General features: G+C 41.6%; 1 protein-coding gene across 6 annotated transcripts in view; it reads right to left on the bottom strand.

The window, feature by feature from the left end:
* Nlgn1 (neuroligin 1) overlaps window positions 1–15,850 on the bottom strand; it is an 891,542-nt gene extending 875,692 nt beyond the window's left edge. For 3 of the 6 annotated variants that reach the window (XM_029475306.2, XM_021157773.3, XM_085835998.1), the window contains exon 1: window positions 13,689–14,564. The gene's annotated coding sequence lies outside the window, so the exon portion shown is untranslated. Of the gene's footprint in view, window positions 1–13,688; window positions 14,565–15,408 lie in introns of those variants that run through there. The other 3 variants (XM_085835999.1, XM_085836000.1, XM_085835997.1) reach the window with 2 other exon arrangements.
* Between the last annotated feature and the right edge of the window lie 913 nt (window positions 15,851–16,763).

Genomic DNA, 16,763 nt, shown 5'->3' with positions numbered 1-16,763 from the left:
GCTCATCTTCCCTAGCTACCTCTCTAAAGCACAGCACTGCCTCTGCACCAGCCAGAATGTTAATGCATTATCACTCAGTATACAGAAAACAAGTGACCATATGTGGCCTTTGCCAGTGGAGCTGTAACTGTGAAGAACAATGGCTGTGAGTCAACAGCAGAATTAAACTACTCCCTCTTGTGAAGCTCTTCTGAATATTTTAAGTGTTGCCTTGAAAGTGTGGGATTATGTGCAAGCATAAACATTAGCTTAATGCAATTTTTTTTGGTACAGAGAATGCCAGTTTGAAAATCAAAACTGAAATGCAAAAAAAAAAAGACAGAAAAAGCTTAATTTTTCCAATGCATGATTAAACATTGAAGGACATGCTTTATTTATAATAAAAGTTAATTTATAATTAAGAGATTCATGCATGTATAGAAAATGACGTGGCTTAATTTAAAGATCTTTACGAAGGCGCCTATTAAACACTAACTCCCTAGCATGTCTATGACTCAAATATTTTCACATTTTAATGCTCACAGAGTCGATTTTTTTTTTAAGCTGTCAATTTCACCATTTCTAAATGCTTCATCTCTGTTTCTAGGCATAAGTGAAATAACAACAGTCATATCTTCCCATGCCTTAGGCAAGACAGGGTAGGGAAAGCACTAGATTTCTGAGAGTTCTGGAAAAATGGAAGAGAACAAGAGAAAGAGGAGGAGAAAAAGGGGAGGGAGAAGAAGAGAAAGAGAAGGAGGAAGCAGTGGAACTAGAAGAGGAGGAAAGGGGGAGAAAGAGGAAGAGGAAGTGACTCAGCAGCAGCAATTTCAGACAACATTGCACTCTGCTCTTCTTTTTACTTTCTCCACTCCACTTTGTCCATCATATCTGACCTGGTACCTAGAGAGCAGATAATGAACTTACAACAAGAGACTCTTGAACCCAGGTGTTCAAGACCAGCCTGGGCAACATAATGTCTATTGATACGTGAGCAGAATATGATTTGGTTACACATGAAGAGGGCAAACATGCCAATGCGAACACTTGTGAATAAATCTTACATGCTAAGAAAGGTGTTACAACTCACAATTTCATTTAGTTCCACAGCAGCCCTGTGGGGTTGGTTATCGATTCTATTTCACAGGTAGAAAATGTAGAGCCAAGAAAGTTGAGTAGTACATAGACGCCCGCATTTTATTCCCCACCGGACAGCAATGCCGCCTACAGAGTTACACAGAGCAGCAGAGCGAACTTGCATTCTCTCAGCCTTGCTCATTTTTTCAGTCTTATTTCTCATGCCCTAATTCCTTCATCGCCAGTGCTCCCCTGGGGTTCTGCTTTGGACCCTCTCTAGGTTTGTGAAGTGATCCTTCCAGAAAGCACGGAACTTGGACTTAGGCTTGATATCCCTGCAAACGGCCTCTGTTGAAACTCACCTTCCCAATCATGCATCTACCTAGTCCATGCTTCTTAACTTACTGCTGCTGCACTGTCTGCTGTTGAGGCGTGTGCTGAGGCTTTCCCAATAGTCCAAGGATACAATTAAGTATTTTGAATTAGGATTCTTGTTCTAGGCAGAGAATAATGCCACATGTCAGAGGTCCTTCACCAGCTTCAGGGATTGGGAAGCAAGGAAACAAGAGTAAGAAATAATGCCCATGACAAAATGCACACAGTATAAACCAAAAGATAAATAAGGCTTTATTTCTTCCCATGTGACCTGCACATTTCCAAACACCCTGCTCCTTCCTCGTCTGTGAGCATAGGAATAATTTTCCTAAGTGCTTGTCGCCCCTTTCACCTGTGAGTGGTCACCTGGAACTTTCAATTAAATCAGATAAATAGCTGGATGGATTTACATTTATGAAGACACAGGCGTGTTACCGCTTAGAAGCTTTGGAGCAGTAGGGGAAAGAAGGGATGTGTTGCTATCTTAAAGGCTCCCTCTCTTCCTACACCTCCCCTACATTTCCAGTGATTGTGCTGCTTACTCTCAGGAGCACCACCTCACTCGCTTCCCTTTCTCTGATGTGGATGACAGACCATGCCCACCAGTCACACTGCTCTAAGATGCCCCACAGGTTCTTTGACATTTTAGAGAAAACAAGACCAGGCAAGAACATTGAAAATGAATATCTGAACTATTTAAGTATCTCTGACTGGTAGTATTATAACAAATTGTGTTCATGACAAATTATGTCCATGCTCACAGTCTTCTGACCGATTCCCTTCCTGATCCCCAGGTACAGGTTATTCTGACTCCCTGTCCCCAGAATGAGCCACTGTCTTCACAGAGTGGATTAATACAGAGTCAAGAGGGATGTGCTGATTTCATGTGCAATTTAGTAGGAACAGAAGTATGTCTGTCACTTGACATTGTGTTTCACAGATCTTTGCAAGGATTACATTTTCTAAAGAAATGGCAAATATCATCATTGGGCACTAAAAGGCAAATTTTCACCCAACAAAGCCTCTCTCTTTTTTTAAGCAAATAGAACATAGAACATTTTGCTTATAAACGTCTTGCAATCAGAAGATAGGAGAGGATGAACTGAAGGATTCGGTTTGGCAGACTACTTGGATGCAGGATTTCTCTCATGATTGCTAAGGGCAGAATAAGCGGCAGGAAAACCCAGGCAAAACTGCAGTGTGAGGAATTGTGTGTAAACAAATTTGCTTTCGGTTGCTGTGAGAAAACACTGTCAAACACTGGCTTATAGAAGACAGGGTTTATTTAGCTTACAGGTTTGCTGTGCATCATCAAGGGAAGCCAAGATAGGAACTCAAGGCAAAGACCTGGAAGCAAGAAATGAAGCAGAGCCTGTGAAGGAAGGTGACTTTCTGTCTTGCTTCCCAAGATCCTATTTGGCTATCTTTCTTAGATTAACCCAGTCCACCTGCCTTGGAATAGTACCACCATGGGTTGGGCTCTTCCACAAACATAGACACAGATTACAGATGCAGACAATACCTCATTTGAGGTCCCTTCTTCCCAGGATGGGATTCCAAGTAGACTCTGAAGTCTACTGACACCTCCCACCCTCTCCATCCCCATTTACTATTTCTATATATCCAATCTCCTTTAAGTAACATTTTTCCTAGACCTTCCTAAAAGCATAACTCCTAACTCCCCTCTTCTTCAGTTCTGAAAAGTATTGCCAATACAACTAATTGTATGCATTATAGCAATTAAAAATGTAAAATATTTGGTGCTGGTGTCTCTTGCCTGCAAAATTGGTGTGGGAAATAATTATATACAGATCAATATCATTTCAACTCCACTGCTATACAAACTAACCAAGTTATTGTTCTCTGGGCTAAAATTTTGCAACATATAAACTAAGAAAGTTTTCTTTAAAAATTGACACTTTGGGGCCACCTCTTGTAACCAGGCAGGAACCCCACTGGAGTGATAGGGACACCAACCCACCCACAACGTTTTTTGAGCCAAAATTTATTCTGTCTACAACAAATGCAGAGGCAGGGAATGGAGCAGAGATTGAGGGGATGGCCAACCAATAACCTGTCTAATTTGAGACCCATACTATGGGGGAACATCAATCCCTGATACAATTAATGAAACTCTGCTATGCTTGCAGACAGGAGCCTAGCATAACTGTCCTCTGAGAGGCTTCATCCATCAGCCAACTGAAACAGGGACAGAGACCTACAGCCACGCATTGCATGGAGCTTGAGGACTCTTATGGAAAAGCTGGGGGAAGAATTGAGGACCCCAAAGGGAATAGGACTCCACAGAGAGACCAACAACATCAACTAATCTAGACCCTTAGGGACTCTCAGAGACTGAACCACCAACCAAAGAGCATATCCAGGCTGGACCTACCCCTTCCTGATGCCACACATATGTGGCAGAAGTGCAGCTCAGTTTTCATGTGGGTCCCCAAAGAACTGGAGCGGGAACTATCCCTAAAGCTGTTGAATAAGTTCCCCTGACTGAGCTGCCTTGTGGGAAAGGAAGAGAAGGGGAGGGAAGATGAGGGGGAGGAACCATGTGAAGATAGGACCTGAAGGGTGCAGCAGTTGGATTGTAAAGTGACTAAATTTTTAAAAAATAAACTCTTTTAGCCTTTTAGCTAAAAAAAAAAGCTGTTGGAAATTTACGATTTTAGAAAATAATTATTTATTATTATAATGATTTACAGAGTCCCTGAAGCCAAAATTGTGATTTGTCTTCTCAGTTATAAAAAAAAAAAGTGATTTGCTTTTTTAATTCAATCTTAAGACTGTATTTAGTGTCTGAGATTATAAACTATTAAATAAAACTCCCCATCTTTAAACCTATTATCTTCAATAACCTCCATATGAAGAAATGGCCAAAGTAGAGCTTTAAGAGTGTTATAATTAATAATTCAGTGAAATCTTCTTTTCAGCAATATTAAATCTATTCCTTATGCTCCCTAGGATTTTGATTGTACTAAGGGGTGCTGTAGGAATACCTGGTCCAGAAAAAAAGGACAAAGACTCTTCTTCATGCTCTGTAATGAACTCACTCTCTCCACAAGACAAATGACAGGTCAGTCCTTCCTCTGTTGTGACTGAGGCCCTGGGAGAAGGAGAGTGGCTCCCGCCTAGAGAGCTTGTTATTCATCAGAAAGCAAGTGCCCAGCTTCTGGACCTCTTAAGAGCAGTGGCAATTTTCAAATATAATACAGAGAAGAAACATGGTTGTCTGTGGGATTGCACAGTAAGAACTGTCAAGATATGTCCACAAATAGGAGCCTCTGACTGACTGAACCAAAGCCTCCTCTCCTTTTTACTCACATTTTAAAAAGCATTGCAATGTGGTTGAGTAATGATAAAATTTTAAAAAGGGAAATTTCATTTTTTACCTGCCAATTTTCTCCTGCTCCCTTTTACTGATTACTCCCTTTAAGGCAGAACATTTATATAGAGTGATAGTTAATTTCTTTGTAACTTTTCTTTGTTCTTGATGGAAAATGAATTTTCTTCTCGCCTCTGCCCACCTTTGCATCCTAGATTTGGCTTTAAATTATTCACTGATCTTTCTAATTTGGTACGTCTGAAGAGAGATATATCTACATTCTAACTCTGCTTTATGGAACCTTCTGTGTTAGCTGAGAGTTGTTTTAAAAAACAAAGCAATACTGGGGCTGTAGATCAGTGGCAGAGCAGCTGCCTAGCAGGCACAAGGACATGGGTTCAATCCCCAGTAAAGAAAAGGGAGAGAAAGAAAATGATATATGTATGTGTAGACCTAAAGAGGCTTGTCAATTTTAAAGGTATTATAAATAATAAACACTAAAATTACACAGTACATATTATATATCTTAGCTGTATCAGTTTAAAGCAACATCTCTCTACTATTATATGTATATAAGATATAAGTTTTAAATATAATATATTTTGTTATAGATAGGCTTTGTTTATTTCACTGTTCCAAAGAAATGACTTTTAGAGCCAGAAAAAGTATTTATTTTAATTAATTAAATTTTTATATGCTTGGTTTTAAGAAACAGGGTAAATTATGGTTGGTGATTTTATGAATATTAAGTTAACCCTTCCTCTTCCTTCTCTCACCACCTCCCCTCCTGCATCGCCACATACACCTTTGAGTCCCCAACATTCCCTCTTTTCCACAGACCACATGCACTCTATGATCCCACACCACTTCTATAAGTTTCCCCCTCGTGGTCCCCTTCTGTATTCTTGGGAGTGGCACTCACTTCCATACAAATACACGTTAAATAATATAGGAACTAAGATCCATCCATAGGCATTTCAATCACTGCCAGCAAGGCTCAGGTATACTGAGAGAATATCATATAGCTATTATTGGAGTCTGCTTTCCACATATGGCTCGTCTGCTTCTGGGTCTAGTTTCTTATTTACTTTTCCTTTTGCTCACTAGAGAAAAGCTTGCTCCATTTTCAGTATCTTGCAATGAGGAGAGTATGATAAGAGATGAATTGCATTCTAATCGTCCTTCCTATGAGATTGGTTATAATCCCTTAACTAAATGTTTGAAGATTAATAAAAAAAACATGTAATTATCAGAATTGCATTGTCATGTTTTAGAAATGAAGCTATATGAAGCAGTAAAGTTTCTCTTCTTCATTGGCTGCTAGTCTTTTTTACACCCTCCAGTGTGTTTGAAGCCAGGATGCACCATTTAGTTATTTATGTCCAGAGTAAGTTATGTAATAGCAGAGCAGTTCTAGCTGCCCTGTAGTACATATGTGAAAACTGTGGACAACCCTTCTCACATGGCCAGATCACCACCAATCCCAACATTTTAGGTCAATTCAGCCACGATATGAATCCAGTTGCATTCTGAGAATCACCACAGTCCTACTTTAATAAGATCAACAAATCATCAGCTTCAGCTCTTTTAGAATGTATCAAGTGATCGGAATGAAATCCTGGGACAATCAGGTAGCCTTCTTTAATAAATGGTAGATTGCAAACACAGACCCTATTGGATGGATAAATATAAAAATGATGACTAAGTCAAAATGACTTCAAAGAGTGAGCTTCCAAATAGAATCAACCCTTCTAAATCCATAGTCTAATAGGTGTTTTAAATAGTAGTTTGCCTTTCACCTATACAAGATTGATATACAAATATATTTAAATATATTTATATATTTAAACTCATATGTATATATGAGTTTAAATTTCTCTTTAGAGAAATGAAACTTTACAATTTTAGAGAAATACAATATTAAAATTTTAAGTGGGAGAAAAGCATTATAGAATTATTAAATTAGGTAATTTCTTCTTTCTATGGTATTTAGAAAAAAACATATCCTATAATGGACTCTTTAGTTTTAGTGAAATTTGCTCTATTAAATAGCATTAATATTGTATGACCTAGGAGAAACTGCAGAAACTGGCCATACCTTAGGCTCATGCAATTAATCATAATTATCTTACTGTGAGTTTGTTGGTCTGGGAGCAATTACACAGGTTGAGATGACAAAAGGCCAGGTAGATGCTTGGAAATCATGCTCCAGTCCTCTGACATGCAGTATACAAGAGTGTCCACTAACATGTGTCTCTGTTTAAAACTCTATCTCACGATGCTGCTACTTTCAAACACACTTTCCATTAAAGCAAAGGGGGAAAGCATCTGTTCCCAGTCCTAAACACAGATGGAGTGACTAATTATCATCTTACATTTGATTCATAACCAGTTCCCTTGGAGGCAGGGGGCTCAGTTCAGAGGTGACGGCTCTGGTGGGAACTGCTTTAGGCATGGAGCCCAGAAATAGAACATTTGCACCAGAGTTATAGCATGCTCTGAAAAGTGTTGTAACACACTGAAGGTAAACTGAGGAGACAGCCAACATCCATAACAAAATCCACTTTAGAAGTGAGAGTAATACCAACTCCAACCTTCTCACCATTCATGATTCTTGCACATTATAGATTTGGTGAAAATTACTGGATAGGAATGAGGCTACTGATGTTCCCAATCTAGAAAACAAACTGTTAAAGTGTGTGTGTGTGTGTGTGTGTGTGTGTGTGTGTGTGTGTGTGGTGTGTGTGTGTGTGTGTGTGTGTGTGTGTGTGTGTGTGTGTGTGGTGTGTGTGTGTGTGTGTGGTGTGTGTGTGTGTGTGTGTGTGTGTGTGTGTGTGGTGTGTGTGTGTGGTGTGTGTGTGTGTGTGTGTGTGTGTGTGTGTGTGTGTGTGGTGTGTGTGTGTGGTGTGTGTGTGTGTGTGTGTGTGTGTGTGGTGTGTGTGTGTGTGTGTGTGTGTGTGTGTGTGTGTGTGGTGTGTGGTGTGGGGTGTGGTGTGTGTGTGTGTGTGTGATATAGAGAAAGGTATAAACTCAGTTTATTTATTTGTACTTCCACATATTCCATCTTAGTTTCCCATCTGGCTACAAATATAACATATATTCCTCTTAAAATAACTCAAATGCCATTGGAAACTCTCTCCTTCTCTTACCTCTCATATTCTAAACTTAGCAGCTATTGCATATAACTTTAAATAATTTCCAAACACATATACATCCAGGGGAAAAAATTAATGAGTGATACTTGGTAATACTCACATCTATATACGTACATTTACTGCATTATTTCTCCTTTCCCTAAACAATTGAAAACAGCCTACAAAAGTTTCTCCAAACATTAAAGTCTTGAAGCTAAGTTAAAGCTCAAAATTTTAGTTTTAATAATAAAACAGAGTGAAGTGGGTTGACTGGGAACACCGGTTCCAGTGAAGCACAGACTTTCTCTGAGTTTTCTTGAAATGAGGTTAGAAGGAAAAAACAACATTTTTTTCATGTTTTTAAAGGAAAAGATGATGTTTGAGAGAAGCCCATGGGCACATGGTCTAAAAGTAGATCTTCCCATTTCATAGTTATGAAATATTGGAATATGTGGAAGTACAAATAAATAAACTGAGTTTCTACCTTGCTCTATATTACACACACACACACACACACACACACACACACACACACACACTTTAACAGTTTGTTTTCTAGATTAGGAACATCAGTATGAAGAGTGCAATGCATTTCCTTTAAAGGTAAGACCTCTGTAACTCACCCTTGCTCCAGCAAACAATGCACTCATGCTTGTATATAAGGCCGTAGTAGAACTCACTCACACGGTATAAAAAAAGGCATGAAAATGAGAGGCTAATGAGTGTGGGAAAGAGACACAAGAGGATAACAGAGTGTGTATGAGCACAATACATTGTAATCTCCATGAAATTATCTAGACATCATGTGCACAATCTCCATGAAATTATCCAGACATTCTGTGCTTTGGGAAAATTATTTCCTAAATTTTTCAAAAGTCTGTGGATATATAAAAATTTCCCTAAACTAGTTTTGAATATGTGTAAGTTTGAAATGCTTAAGCCCAAGGATGTTCTACATAAACATAAAAAAAAAAAAACCCTAGATTTTTCATTTGGAGAGATCCAAAATAAATCCATTCTTTAAAAGAGAAACTGACCAAAGAATCAGTCATGTCTCAGACTCTTTCTAAATCGGGTTGGTAAGGAACACAGATGAGCACACGTGACCTATTTGGCAAGGAAGACATGCTTTGATTTAATGACCTGATATAGTTATCCCAGAGAAGCAAAAAGTCCGGTTTACATGTGCAATGTACTGTAACTTAGTGTTCACCATTCTCCCATCCAAAATACATTTTTCAATTCTCCAAGATGTATTAAAAACAAACAAACATGAAAACCTGTGCGACATCACAAGAAAATGGCATGCACTCTATTTCAGAAGCTTGAACTCTGGCATGAACTTAACATACTGCCATAGATCCAAAGATGGTTTGATTACATTTTGTGCATGTGGTGTTAACATAAGCATTTGGATTCATGAGCGCCTAGAGAAGGTGATCAAGAGAGCTGCAGGAAGCCCTCCTCTGTAGCCTGTTTGCCAGCTCCTAGCCCCTCCTCTCAGTTAACATTGCTCTGATTTAAAGGTGATTACCTCACTGCTGCAGAAAAAGCCTACCCTCCTGTACCCCTCCCCCCAAGTGGGCATGACTGAGTCTTTATGAGAATGCAAAGTCCTTCCTTGCATAAATTATAAGGTAGGAGTAGGGGCTTCTTTAGTTTTTCTGCATTGGCTGTAAGGGAACTTTTCTTCCTAGCATTAGGAAGCTTCAGGAGAGAAAGCCTGTTCCCTCCTGTTGATGTGTGGCTGTGTAAAGAGGTTTGACTGCTTCTGCAATAGCTACACTGGTCCCAGGATATGCAGTCAACTGACATGATTAAATTCCTATCATTAAATTGCTAAGTCAGCCAGCCCTCACTCAGCTCACCTCCAGAATCATTGACTGACCGAGTGACAGTCTTATCTGTAAAGGCATTCACTGGGCCCTGTCTGCGATTTTATTTCTTTGTTTTCTTGAGCACTCGTAGTTGAACTTAAAGACTCACCGAGCTACGTGTACAAAGTGCTCTACCATTGAACTACATCCCTAGTTCTTCACTTGGTTACTTGGGAACTCATAACTTCATGCTACCTAAGAGTCACCATACTTTACGGCTCTACATTGAACAAAGCTTAACACAAATTAGCTTCTAATAAACTTATAGAGAAAATTTTAAATGAATAGAGAAACTATTGGACAAGTGGCTTGGCCATCCATAGCAACCCTGATATGTCTTTGTACAGCAGGTTTATTACTTCTAAGTTAGCCTTTATTGCCATAATTAGATAAACAATTAAGAAGCATAGCTGTTAAGTTTCGTTTCTGTTCATGCTAACATCTCTGTCCAGAGATCTATTAATTTACTCAGTATCATCACCAACATGCGATAATTTGTAAAATGTAAGCACTGGAAAGCAATACTAAAGCCAAGATGTACATTTTTATTTCCGTTAACCTTCTTAACATAATTGACCATGTCCTCATTTGTAAATGCAATGTCTGAGGAGGAAAGTGTTAAGAAAATAAAGCTTCCGTGTTCTGTCCCCTTATTGTCTAACAATTGTCATGGTTAATTCATCAACATTTATCAGGTGAAAACCATATGCCCTTGACTTTTCCACCTTTCTGAACTATTTAGATGACTTATATGTATTTATTTATTCTATAATTGCAGCAAGCAGTACCAGGTCTCAACCTCATGTCCATCCCCCCTCAAAGATTCTGATATTGTTCAGGATATCAAAAATCACCAAACTATTTTTATACCAACATCAGATATCAAGGAGTTGCCACCGGACAAGAGTCTGATGTATATGAAAATGCAAGTTCATGGGGGAAAAAAAAATCACATTGCACATACTGCCCAAAAAGCAGGTGTGTGTGGTCCCATCCATCTCCCTGCTTCTCCTCCCCATCTTCCTTCTCTATTCCAGGCTCATGAAGGCTCATTTGTTACTTCAGAACAGGCCCTCACTAGCACCGACACACAAAGTGAAAGAGCAAGGAGGAAACAGATTCTCCCTTCCCACTCCAGAGCAATACTCCCAACTATGGTCACTTTTTTCACACAGGGATTCTTGGCAATGTCCGGAGATACTTCATGGGTACAGGACAGGTGGGTAGGGTCAAGGCCTTGCACACTGCTAAACATTCACAATGTACATAATCTTTCCCACAGAAAAGAAAAAAAAAAATTAACCAGCCCCAAATAACGGACAGCAATGTCAAGTTGGGGAGTTCTGATTTAAAGTGCTCCCTTATCTTTGCCACCCTCACGCTTTGGTGGAACAGAGATCATAAGTGACATGGTAGGCATGGAGTCAATCTTCTGATCATGACAACAAAGTACAAATATGATAGGAGAATCTTGTTTGCTTCAATGTTTTGTCAGTTGTCTGTCTTCTTGTTATATGACATTAAATAAACCTTACTTTCCTAATCCACTGCTAGACTATTAATTACTTCATGGTGAAATCTAGTTGTGAAGAATATGTGTTATCCATGTGTGGTCTACTTCATGTTCTGACATGGGGATAAGAATTCTAAATGCAATGATAAATCAGGTATGGATTCTGATCTGACCACCAGCAATTCACCACCCAATAAAAACACCAAATAATGGAATGTGAAAATAAGTGCTTGTGGAATCAGCAGCCTATCAGAGGAAGGGAAAAGGAAGAAAAGGGGTGAAAAGAAAGACAGCCATAGGAAGCTAAAATTCTGGGCAGTGGGTGTGAAGGGAGTTGGATCTACTAAGATGAGTTAACACAAGCACATAATAAGAGTCAGGGAACAGGATCAAAGGGTAAATTTTGGAGTAGCAGCAGACAAAGAAAGTTTCTAAGGAAAGTTTGTGAAGTGTTGATTCTCATAAAATTTGGATGTTGACAGGTAGGGCTACCCCAACCATTGGGCAATGTTGATATCCTCAAGATTGGTCTTAAGTCCTAGAAAGTGCAAGTCTTGTGACTCTCCTTATAAGTGATTGAAACATAACTAAGAGATTATAATTTAATAGACTGAAAATGGTCATCAAATGTCACATAAGGAAGACAGACCATGGCAAAATACATTAGATTCTACTGTGAGTCTGTTGACATTTCTGGTCTTACTGTTAACTCCAGCTGTGCTTTGCTTTACTACCTTTTACTACTAAAAACTACCTTCACATAGGTAATTTATGGAGTAACTCTTCAGTAGGGGCAGGACCTTCTAGAGACATCCATGACTAAGCTTTTCTAAAAAGGTTAAAAATTGATTGAACACTTGGAAACTCAGAGAAAGGTATGCCAATTACATGAGATAGATAGATAGATAAATAGATAGATAGATAGATAGATAGATAGATAGATAGATAGATAGATAGATAGATAGATTAAAAACCATTGACCCATAAAATGTCAATAACATCAAAGATAAAACTTTAAATAGCAGATCTTAAGATTTGTTCCTGTGTTCTATAGTTCTAGCTACTTAATAATCCTAAGGTTTAATTTTATTTTTAAAAAGCTAAAGTAATAAGTTAAGGCAAGTTGACATAAGAGCAGGACTTATCCCAGAATAACTGCTTGAAAATGCTAAATGTGGAGTCAAATCTGAGAAACTAGGGTTGGAAGAGATGGCACTGTGTCTTTCAGGGGAGTCATCTGACCCTGCCCAGAGTCAACTAGACTTCCAGGCAACCCTTCCCCCACCAGAAACAAGCAGAGAAGATCCTGGGCCTACCTTCCTGTGTAACCCTGTTCCAATTGCAAACAGTCCAAGCATTTTTATATGGCAATATGTTATCATAAATAAAAATGGAAATTTTCACAAAATAAAACCACAGGAAAAAATTAAATTTGACAGACAGCAATTCTGAGGGTGGAGGTGAGGGGGGAAGTCCCCCAAGAGGCTCTTCTTACTTCAAACCCTAGGATCTCTAGTGTTACTTCCTTCTGAAATATCCCCGTTCCTCCTTTAGCTAGAAGGATTGTAGAGACTACATGTAGAAGAGCAGGCTTAAGAGAAAACAGTTACTCCTTTTAATCACTCCGTGCCATCAGAAGGCCTGAGCAATGATTAACTTCCACATTCTCTTTGAATCACTCCATCACTAGGCAGTGCAAGGAGACTGAGATTCATTCTCTGCCAAGGGCACAGTAAACTTAATGGGGTTTTGCATTTTGCATTAGATATTCTAAATACACACATGGTCTTCGCTGCTCAACTCATTTCCAAAGAAAACTGGCACTCTCTTTAGGTTGTAATAGCTGACAACGCTCAGAAATTTTATAGATTTTGTACTCAAGCACACACACACACCTCCTCTAAATGCCATTTTTTTAAAAAATTATGATCATATTAATAGTCCAAGTATAATTAATTTTGAGAAATGTATCAAGACACTGTAATGTCAAATATAGCATGAAACTTCCAGTTACTTAAGCTACAGTAGTTTTAGTATAAAAAGAGGGAAATTGGGATGTCAACACTCTATTAAAACACACAGTGAAAGAGAGAGGGTTAACTATCTAAATTCACATTTCCCCAGCCCTATGTCTACCACTAAGGCCCTAGAAATGGAAGGAAAGAGAGAGAGAGAAAAAAAACAAAACAAAACAAAAAAACAAAAAAAACAAAAACAAAACAGTGGCACAGGCCAGAGCTCATTAGAATAATCACAAATGAATCAAATGTGGGACATATTTCCCTCATTCCAGTAACGGCCTAACTGCTTCCTCTGGTATAAATTATTCCTCGTTCAAAAACCTCATCCTAAATAATTTAAAATTTACTGCAGGTTGCTTTAATATTATGTCTACTCACAAGGCATTGTGCTGAGGCTGGCAGGAGTCAGTGGCGAACCGTTTAAACCTTGGGGTGGACTACCCTCTCTTCCCGGGAGAGTTTATTGCCCAACAATGCATAATCTATTAGTCGCTCCTCGCGGGGGATCCAGAAAGTGACATCTTGACTTGAACCAGCACGCAGATCTGAAAGCCACTTCGAAGGAAACCTTGTAGAGAAGAAGAGCAACTTTCTAATTCCTGTCAAACTAAGAGGCGGAACCAAGCCCAGAAGTAGCCTCAAGGCCTGGAGAGAGCAGAGCAGAGAGCAGACTCCACACTCCAGCCAAGGCTCAAGAAAGGCTTTGCTTCTGGAGGCGGCATTGTTCCTCCATCCGCTCAGCCTCCGCGTCTCCCCTCCACGGACTCTCAGAATCACTGCCTTTCTCGGGTACCTCTCCGCCGACCTCCGGGATCTGGGTGCCTGGGTCCCAAGGCGCACCCAAGCAGGCTCACTGCAGAGGCTGGGGCGCCACTCCGAAGACTAGGATCCTCCGCACGAGTCCGCCCCGACCAGGGCAGCGCGCAGCGCACACTCAGTGTCTCGCTCCTCTCGGCTTCCCTGGCTCCCACGGACTCGGCTGGCCTCTCACCACCCACTCGGGTTCGCCTTTCCTGCCTTGGCTTCCCACACCAGCTCCGCACCGCCGCCACAGCCGCGTCCCGACGCTCCGAACCCTAGCAGGCCGGGATGAAGGGATGCCAGGGTCAGGGATGCACCCGAAGGAGAAGAGAGACTAAGGCGAGCCGGGGCAGGTGGGGAGTCGCGGGGTGCGGGAGAGGGCGTGCGCGAGCGAGCCCCCCGAGAAAGATGCATGTGCTCGGCCACCGCGCTGGAAGAAGGACCGAGGGGGCAGGATGCAACGTGGAGAACGCCCACCGCGAGGGTGCGCAAAACCGGCGATTTGCAAAGTGCCAGGGCCAGACAGGCAGAGGGGGAGGAAGGAGGCTGGCTGAAGACCAGGAACAGAGAGAAGAGCCCACTTCTCCATCAAAAGGTCGGTTCAGTTAACGCATCCCCAGAGCAGGAGTTAATCGAGGACTGGATGCAGTGTAAAAGGTGGGTTTTAAAAAACTGGCCGCGTAGGTCTTCTTATGCGAGACTTAGCTCCCTCTCTCTCAACTCTGGGGATTTGCCCTCCCTGTGACACAACTGGAATTTACAGGAGCTGAAGCCCACTGTCCTTGCTGTTTATCTGCATTTTGGAGATTCTATGAAACCTAGGATTGAAGAAACCACCCAGCTCATTAAAGTTCATTAATTTTTATTGTTTTTATTTTCATCAGAAGATTGTAGTGGAGACTTAACACCAAGATGGGTTTAAAACATTGATCTGATCGACATAGCATTTTGTTGTGGTTGTTGTTGTTGTTGTTGTTGTTGTCGTTGTATAAAGGACAAAATGCATTTTAAATCGCTAAAAGACAGAGGTGGGTACTGGGAAACTCAATCAAGTGGGGGAATACAAGACACATTTAAACTGTAATGGACTATCACATCTTTAACACAGTCACCCTCCCCAGTGCCCATCCCACCTCCTGGGCCCCTGGGATTTGGAAAAAGGTGGAGCAAGGTGAGAACAGGGATGGGGTAGGGTTGGCAGAAAAGGTGAGGGCAGGGAGAAGCCAGCAGGAAGTTATCAGCAGTCCCGGGGACTGAGGTAAATGCCATGCCTAGTAGACTCAAGAGGCCCCCTTACCTTCTCTCTAAGCCCCCGTTGTACCTGCTCTGCAACCAGAAATACTTCTTGGTGCCTAGTGTGCAGCCTAATGATGGCCGAACATTAAACAGTTCTTCACTTTCCCTCCCCTTGTTCAAAACCAGGATCAAAAGAATGTGAATAATGGTCTCTGTGTTCATCAGCTCTGGAACATTTTGCTGTGTTGAGAAGAAGATGACCGATATATAAACATATATACGTTCTTTGCATGTAAATCCAAAAGAAGAGCACCCCAGAAGCCTCTGGAGGAGGGAGGGGGCTGGAGCAGCAAAACTTGGCAGAGCAAATGTATCCAAGGATTTCGTGCCAGAATTCCTGAGAAGCTTTGGAAGAAGAGGAAGAAAAATAAAAATATGAAATTATCCCTAAACACACACTTGAAACTGGAGACGCCTAAAGGAGAGTAGAAACAGAGATGAGATTTTTCTGGGGACCAAGGATCCGTCAGCCAAATGAGCAATCGCCACGGAAAATCCTAGGCGGAGCGGTAGCTCCAGATGGGTCCCCTGCTCGCGTCCCCGCCGCTGCCGCTGCTACCTGTAGACGCGCGCGCACACACACACACACACACACACACACACACGCACACTCGCGCGCACACACACATCAGCTTCTGCTGCGCGCTCTCTCTCTCTCCCTCTCGGCCGTACGCCGGGAGCTGGAGTCTCAACACAACTAGATCTACCCTCCTGCCCCGCGGTCCTGCTCACCGGCTCCCGCCCACTACTCCTGGCAGCTTTGTAGCACAGCATCACTTCCCCCAGGTCGGGTGGAAGCCCCCACAGCGGCCGCCTAGGAGCTGGTGGCGGTCCCCTCCCTTTACTAAGTTCCGCCCTCTCTGGTCCCTCCACCCCGCGGTAGCCAGAACGCCCCGCAGCGCCCAAGGTGCCCTCAATGTCCGAGGTTGCAGGAAGGGTGTAGGGCCCTGGGCGTCACTCGTGACATCCTCTAAGCCACTTGGAGCGGCGACTAAATGCGCGTTGGCAAGGTGGCGGTGGCGGGCCACCTGCAAGAGATCTCCTGCAAACTGAGTTTCTTGGTCCTTGGTGCCTTGGTGCTGTGTTTCTGGGGCCTGGGATTGGTGAGAGGGGAAACTGGCCCTGGGGGAAATAGCCTACCACTGAGTATCACAGGTTCTCATCCAGACCAGCAAACTCCCCTCAAATTCCCTTCAAGTAGGAGCAGGCTGGTCCCTGAATTGGTGGAAGCATTATAAATGTCTAGTACTATTAGTCTCTCCTCTCCAGCTGTGCCCACATTCTTAACTGCTGGAGAGTCAACGTTTAAAAATCCACCACAGTAATCATTATTGGCTTTTGTGACTTGTGAAGGGT

This window comes from Mus caroli, unplaced genomic scaffold, assembly GCF_978045245.1.
Source record: "Mus caroli unplaced genomic scaffold, Mus_caroli_1 scaffold_3, whole genome shotgun sequence".
NCBI classification, from domain to species: Eukaryota; Metazoa; Chordata; class Mammalia; order Rodentia; family Muridae; genus Mus; species Mus caroli.
Note: the sequence above shows the minus strand (reverse complement) of the source record. Positions and strands in the feature narration are given on the sequence as shown.